A 7,500-nucleotide genomic window follows, 5' to 3' on the forward strand; every position below is an offset into this window, starting at 1 on the left:
GGGGCTGCTCACCAACAGTGCTCAGAAAGGTTGGGGGATTTAAATTTGCATGGGGGTCAGAGCAGTGAAAGATGTTGTTTATAGTCTCTTGAGCCTTCAAGTGCAATTTTAGAGCTGAAACAAAAGTGGTTCTTTTTCTTGTGTTGCCAGGATGACTGTATCTACAGTAAAGGCAAGTTTCCTTGGGTGCATCTGTATGTCCACGGTGGTGAAGGTGGCGAGATGGCCAGGTTAGCCACCCTGGGCATCTGCTGAGCTGCACAGACAGCACGCTCTTCCCAGGCCTCCAGGGGCTGTGGAAACCAATCCAAACACTTGCTCACTCCCCCACCTGCCCTCTCAAAATAAGCAGCAGTTCATTATTTATACTAGCTTGAATCCTGGGTCCCCTTATGAGTAGAGACTAATGTTCATGTGGAATGGAGTGATATAATGTGTAATGATTTTTTGATATGAATTTCCACTCCCTGGAGATGGCAGCAGCTTCACCGTAGCCACTGACCAGGGTGGAGAGACAGAAAAAGCTAATATGTTCTCTCTGCAGTAGTTTCCGAGATCTTTTCCTCATGGGGGAACTGTCACAGACAAGTGTTAATCCCCAAAATGCCCTCTGATGTTTGCTTAGAAAATAATTGGTAATCTGATTTTCTTGTTTTCTGAAATTCTAGAGAGGTATACTTTTGGATTTTAAATTTATTGGCACAATTCTTGTGATGTTGCTTCATGGAAAGAGAAACGAGTTGACATGATCATACATAAACATAAAAATGAAATTTGAGAGAAATGTTAACTTTGGAGCTAATTAGTTCCCTGTAATTTCACTGTTTCAGAAAACATACCTTTTGCTAGATGAAATGAAAGCAATGAATCTTTGGTAGACTGTGAGAGGAATGGTTTTATACAAGAGTATTATCACTGAAGTAAGGAAATAAAGAAGAATTATTGGATTAGATTTAAAAATTGGCTTAAAGATATGACAAAATATTTTCAGCATTTGAAGTGGATGTCCTTGTGTTAAAGAAATAGGCCTAAAATTGCTGATTCTTTTCTTAAGTTTTCTCTTTTCCTTAATGCTATTGCATAACTTTCTTTTATATTTTTCCCATTCCAGTATATCTCATTTCCACCTGCAGCCAGTTTTCAGTTATTCCCATTGATGCCAGTTAGTTGACATGGATAATCTACAACACTTTATACAAATGATATTCATGCATGTCAGTACACCCATGTACTGTCATACACCGAAGCTCCATTTATAGTTTCTCCACCCCAGAATGAGAAGGACACTAGGAAAGCTTCTTAGTGGATGATCATTTAACCAGGAAACCTTTCTCCAGAGTTCGCTCCTTAACAGAAAGAGGTCTTGGGAATGGTTGACTACAAAGGAATTTCGCCAAGGATTGGAAAGAGGCAGGCTTGGGATGGAATGTGTGATAGGGTGAAGGTGTCCAGCTCAGAGATATTATACATAGTTCAAATAACATCTGAAAATAATCAGGAAGTGGCAGCATACAGATCTCCCTGGGGGCTCATCAAGGCAGCACCTACTCCCTGATTAACCTATGAGTTCCATCAGCCATGTATATTAGACTAGGCCTGCTAGCCCTGGGCTTGGAAGAAGTCAAGCTGTGGGAATGTACATATTTTAATAAAAATTGAGTATATATCCCACAGCATCACTCCAGGACTCTCTCAGATTTATCATTCGTGCTGGCATGTAATGCATTATTGCTATCAAATAAGTTAGTAGCCCTGGTAGATTTGGGAAAGAGGGTAGAATATTTTGTGGCAAGATTTTTGTAAAAACCTGTTTGCATACCTCAGCTGCGTGGTATGAAAAGGTGTAAGCAAACAGCGTCTTAGGTTCCTTGGGATTTTTATTCACACAACTTGAACCAGATGTCTGCTCTATAGTGGGGGACTTTTTATGTAAGAGTGTATATTGCATGCAGCATCTCTAATAAGCCTCATAATTCATGTTCAAAAGTTGGTTCCAATGGCCGTGTAGCCCAGAAAAGACAGCTGAGACTTGAGGGGAGATTGAAGACTAAATGGGATCTGCTAATAGTAAGAATGGAAATAGAAGTAAAGGAACTCTCTTTCTGATTATATTTGAAATTTTTGTTTAGCATGTCAGCTTCCTGCACCTTCTCTTTCATGTCTTATCTACTCTGAAATGCATTTAGTCATGTCTGTCACCCCCGTACCTGGGTGCTTAGGTGCTAAAAAGTGCTTTAAGAATGCAATTTGAAGATTGATAAATCAGGTCTGTTTAGCTCAGGGGAAAGAAAAGCTAAGTGGGGATTTAGTGGAAGGGAATAATATTCCTAAAAGGAAATCAGTTTGGTGCCAGTACGCTTTTTGAAGTAGAAACTAATTTGAAAGCATAGAGGTCAGGACTGAAATGGAGGACTGGACTGCACTATCACATTTTAGCAATTTAAAGGGAAGTTTCCTTAAACACAGTAAGTAGATGGAATATAGAATAGCTTGCCAAAGTCAGCGGTGGAAATAGATTCAGGGAACTAAATGAATTTTTGGAAAGTCGGGACGACAGGGGTAGAGCCACAAGCAGCATTTTAGGAGCTAATTCTAGGAGACATGATAAATGTATTTGTTGAGTGTCTGTTATAATTTCAGGCCTTAATGGATATGTGGTTTTTCCCCTCAAACTTCAAATGTTCTAGTGTGTCTGCCTTATCCCCTCTCTAACTTTGAATTTTAATAGCAAAAAACAGTCAATAATCTTTCCTATTAAATAATGCATGTACCCTTCACTTTTACAACACCCCCCCCCAAAAAAAGGACTGCAGGAATCCTATGATAAGGGTGTACATATCACAGGAATCCTATGATAACTTTTGTACAGCAGTATTTGAGGGAAAATGAAGAATATAACAGTATTTATTGCAGGGAAGATAAATTACAGTTTTTGTTTCATGTGGAAAGTTTAAGGGTGGCAGCTTGACAATAAATTCCATCGAAATCTATCCTGCCAGAATGCCAACATTGTTCTTCATTCATTTTACTGTAAGATTTAATTATTTGCTGATTTTTAATACCAGTCAGTCATTCTTAGCATCATTGAATTAACTCTGAACCCTATATCAGTGAAGAGCCTTATGTTGCCCCATTTTATGATAACAGTGTAATACAAATTAAAATTGCATCTGTTAAGATTATATCCTATATTTAGATTTCAGCATGCAGAAACATAATATTCTCCTGAATATAATGGTTGGAGCCAATAACCTGTAACCAATTGCATACTTTTTCTATTGCAAAATCTGAACTATAAGGATTACATTTTGGAAAAGACTGTAAATCTGTCACCACTAATCTAATCTTTACAGTGGCTTTGTAACCAGTTTGAGACTAAAGATCATTTCTTCTCTGCTCTGAGTTTAATCATAACACATATTTGATATTTCATAACTTTCTTTTGTTCCATCAGCACGTGCATTATAAAGTGTACAGCATTAATAAATAGAAGCATAATGAATGTGACTAATTGATTTTGGCAGTCAAAGACTGGCACACTTTTTATACAATAGGGAATCCATTCAAAGAAGCTTAACTGCTGTTGAGAACAAGTCTTCTATGCAGTAATGGTTTCTAATTTGGATTCTGTGTGAGATGAGCAGAATGCAGTTATTCACAGTACTTCACTACTTATGACTGTTATTTTTGGTGTTTTTACTTTGTTGGCAATACTCATTGGATTCTCATTTCACTAAATGAAATTTTATGTTTTGATATATATACAAATTCTGCAGCACAGTTGTATATGCAGTTTTTGTAGGTTGCCTGATTGTCCAAACTAGAGATATGGAACATAGACAAGGGGCCACAGCCAGTCCTTTTCCCTGTTTTGGATCCAACTTCATTATGTTTTCTTGCCTCTGACTTTTTAGTACTGAAAGCAGACTGTTTCTCCTTACATATCCATTGAAAGCCACTGACTCAGAGACAAAACAAGTGTATTAACTTGTAAGCACAAATGCCAAAATACAGCTTCTAGTAGATGCTAGTGAAAAATTAATTCATTCAAACTCCAAGGGGAAAATAAGCCCGCATTGTATAATCGGTCTTACCTTTAAAAATGTGAATGGCCTTCAAAACCAATTTTGCCTCCTTTGTAAAATCTTTGAACACTAAATTATATTACATGTCTGCAATTTAATAGTGGACATGAGATCAAATTGGGTGTCACCGAAGCATTAATCAACCAAGTGTCATTACTGGTAGTTAACGACTCATGTGTTAAGCTTTGTCATTTGAAACCTGAGAGAGTGTGAACCAACAGACTCATCACTTACTGTAGTCGCCACTGATTTAGAAGAGAGAAAGAATGACTGTTGTTGAGGGCATCCAAGAATTAAAATTTATATTAAAAACAACTGTTCGCTGTGCCGCCTGGCACCACTGAAGGGCAAAGATGTGGTGCCTGACTGCAATTAGGACAAACTCTAATGGGAAGTTGTTCATTTCCAGGCACAGTGCAATTGATTTTCCACCAATCTGAATAGGGAAGGAGATACTCTAAGTCTATTATTAAATTATTTATGAAGTCATATTAAATCTGGTCATCAGGTGAGTGAAGATTTTCCAATCACTGTGATGATAGGAGCCAGAAAGAGTGTTTTGTGACTTGAGCCTCAGATGTTATCTTTGATTGTGGTGATTAAGTGCTCAGTCGTTAAAGAATCTTCCTGCAATGCAGGAGACCTGGGTTCGATTCCTGGGTCAGGAAGATCCCTTAGAGAAGGAAATGGCAACCCACTCCAGTAATCTTGCCTGGAGAATCCCATGGACAGAGGATCCTCGCAGACCACAGTCCATGGGGTCGCAAGAGTTGGAAGTGACGAGACAACGCCAATGGGGATGATTAAATGAGATAAGTGAGTTTTTCATTAAAAAAAAGTCACTTCCATTAACATCTTCATTTTAATTAAAGTATTGCTAGTTCTGACAGGGGGCTCTTGTTAGCTCTTTGAAATGGGAATAATGCTTATTGGGAAAGATGACACCCTAAATCAGTGTTTATTGTATCATTAGTGAAATAGTGAGTAGTGACATATCGAGTTTCTTTCTTAAAATGCCCTAATAAGATGCAAAACTTATAATTGCCATAAATTGTCATTGACTCATACACACTGAGAGAATACAGTAAAGATTTATAAGGACTTTATTAATAGATTGAGATTAACCTTTGGATCTCTTCCTCAGTTTTTTAAAACTGCTAGCCTGGTTACCTTAAACACAGTCCAAGTCCCTGCATGATCTATTCCCCAGCCTTATTTCTGTGCCCTGGAAGCACCTTCAGGATAATTGCTTTTCAGGAATCACACAGGGGCTTCCCTGGTGGACCAGTGGTTAAGAATCCACCTTGCAGTGCAGGGGCTGTGGGTTTGATCCCTGGTTGGGGAACTAAGATCCCACATGCCACAAAGCCACTAAACCTGAGCGTAGCCACTGTTGAGCCCACGTGCTCCAGTGTCTGCATACTCTAGAAGCCTGAGCGCCACAACTAGAAAGTTGGGGCACTGCAATAAATAAATACATTAGAAATAAAATCATACAACTGTACTGGAGGACTTTGCTGCACTTCTCCTGCAGGGGACACATGTGTTTGATCCTTGATTGGAGATCTAAAATCCTATTTGCTGTGTGGTATGGCAAAAAAAAAGAATCACACAAACTTGTCAATTCTAATTTATTTAAAATATGAGCAGTACCAATTTTACAATCTTAGATGAATTCTTTAATGTCTCGGATCCTTGATATCCTTATCTATAAAGTGAAGAGACTGGACTTAATCATTTTAAACTGTTGTTGTTTTTTTTAATTTTCTATGACATTGATGGTATCTACCATATAATTTTATAAAGGATAGCAAAAGTAAGACAAATCTCAACGTGAAAACTGCCTGCTTGGCCCTTGAAACCTATCATTTCATCAATACCTTGAAATTTTGGACTTTCAGAAGGCGAGGAGGCCTGGAGTCCTGTGACAGGCTTTATCCCTCACTCACTGGCCACCCTCAGCAAGTCACCTCATCTCTTTGAGTCAGTTGTTTTATCAGTAAAATGTGGGTTGAAAATACTAGTGCCAGACACTTTAGCACGACTGTCGTGAAGATCAATTGAGACAACGTGTTAAAGTTACTTGAAAAGTGTAAAGCAATAGGAAAATGGAAGCTGTCAAAAAATGTCTTGGCTATATAGGAACTGGTGAGGCTAGATTCAAGATGGCCTTCTGTTACAGAGAGAGTTATGTGGCTAAAGGCTAAGGAAAAACCAACTCAAGTAATAAAGCAAAGTATTGTAAATACTTAGCCTGTTCATGGAATAATTAGAGTACCAGGAACATTCATGAGGCATCTTTGTGGAAACTGTGACCTGTTACATTACCCCTTTCTCTCCCTCACACAATATGAAGTCTATATGTAAACAAGGAGAGGTTTTCAGACATTCATAGAAACCAGTGGGTGTAGGTCCGAATGATACAGGCTGTGTAACGCGTCTTCCTGTAAACTGCAGCAAATCCGAGAAAGATCAGCCCACATTCTCAGCACGCACACACTTGGTGTTCGTGGGTCACACTGACGCAGTCACGGGATGGGGCCTGTGTCTGGGTACCCTGCGTGCCTGGAGGGTATCTTTGTGTGATTGGCATGGCGCTCCCGCCAGGGTCTAAATGTTGGGCGTGCATTCATGTCGTATTTAACAGCGTGGCTCAGTCAGTTGGGTAACTTGGGCAGGTTTCCACGATTTCTCTTTCGGAAGATAATTTTATAGATATTTAACTCCCTTCCCCCTCCTCCCTTCCTCCCCCAGATTTAAAAAAATCAAGGCTTCGCTGTTGTCTATTGTGGACGGCTTTTTGTTGGGAAGTCTGTACCTCTCCTGGTATGTGTTTGGGACCGGGTGCATGCTACACCTTTTCAGTTCCACAGGGATGGGACCAGATGGAAGAATTTGATTATCTAGCAGTAGAGGACCAACTGTTCAGTTGGATACAGAACCGGGAGAAAAGGGTTGAAGAGATCTAAAATGGCTGTCGTATGTGGAGCCAACAGTTTCCGAAGGGAACCAGGCAGGCACTGAGGTGTAGTAATGCGGAATCTCTTCCAAGTACCAGCTGGGGCTTTCAGGAGCCGCTATCCCCACAGCAGACACTCAGCAGGCTCCAAGCAGCTTGACTTTACCATATGTGGAACTTTTTATTCTCCACCTCGCTCCCCAGAGGCACGGGCCACAGGGACAGGAGAGGCAGGTGAATTGCTCTTAATGCAGAGCACTAAATCACTGGGTTAACATGAGAAGCCTGGCGAGAGGAAATGGATCTGCAGAAGACGGACTCGGAGTCTCTTAACCTTGGAGCTATTCTGAGCACCAAAAAAGATGCCGCATAATGTTTCATGAGGCTTTCACCTTGTGCGGGCTCTCCTCAACGCGAGTGACCTTTCCATCCTCGGCCAGATTTTTTTTTTTTTTT

General features: G+C 39.9%; 1 protein-coding gene across 5 annotated transcripts in view; it reads left to right on the forward strand.

The window, feature by feature from the left end:
* ZNF521 (zinc finger protein 521) overlaps positions 1 to 7,500 on the forward strand; it is a 312,240-nt gene that overhangs the window by 191,825 nt on the left and 112,915 nt on the right.

Source organism: Bos taurus, chromosome 24, assembly GCF_002263795.3.
Source record: "Bos taurus isolate L1 Dominette 01449 registration number 42190680 breed Hereford chromosome 24, ARS-UCD2.0, whole genome shotgun sequence".
Lineage (NCBI taxonomy): Eukaryota > Metazoa > Chordata > Mammalia > Artiodactyla > Bovidae > Bos > Bos taurus.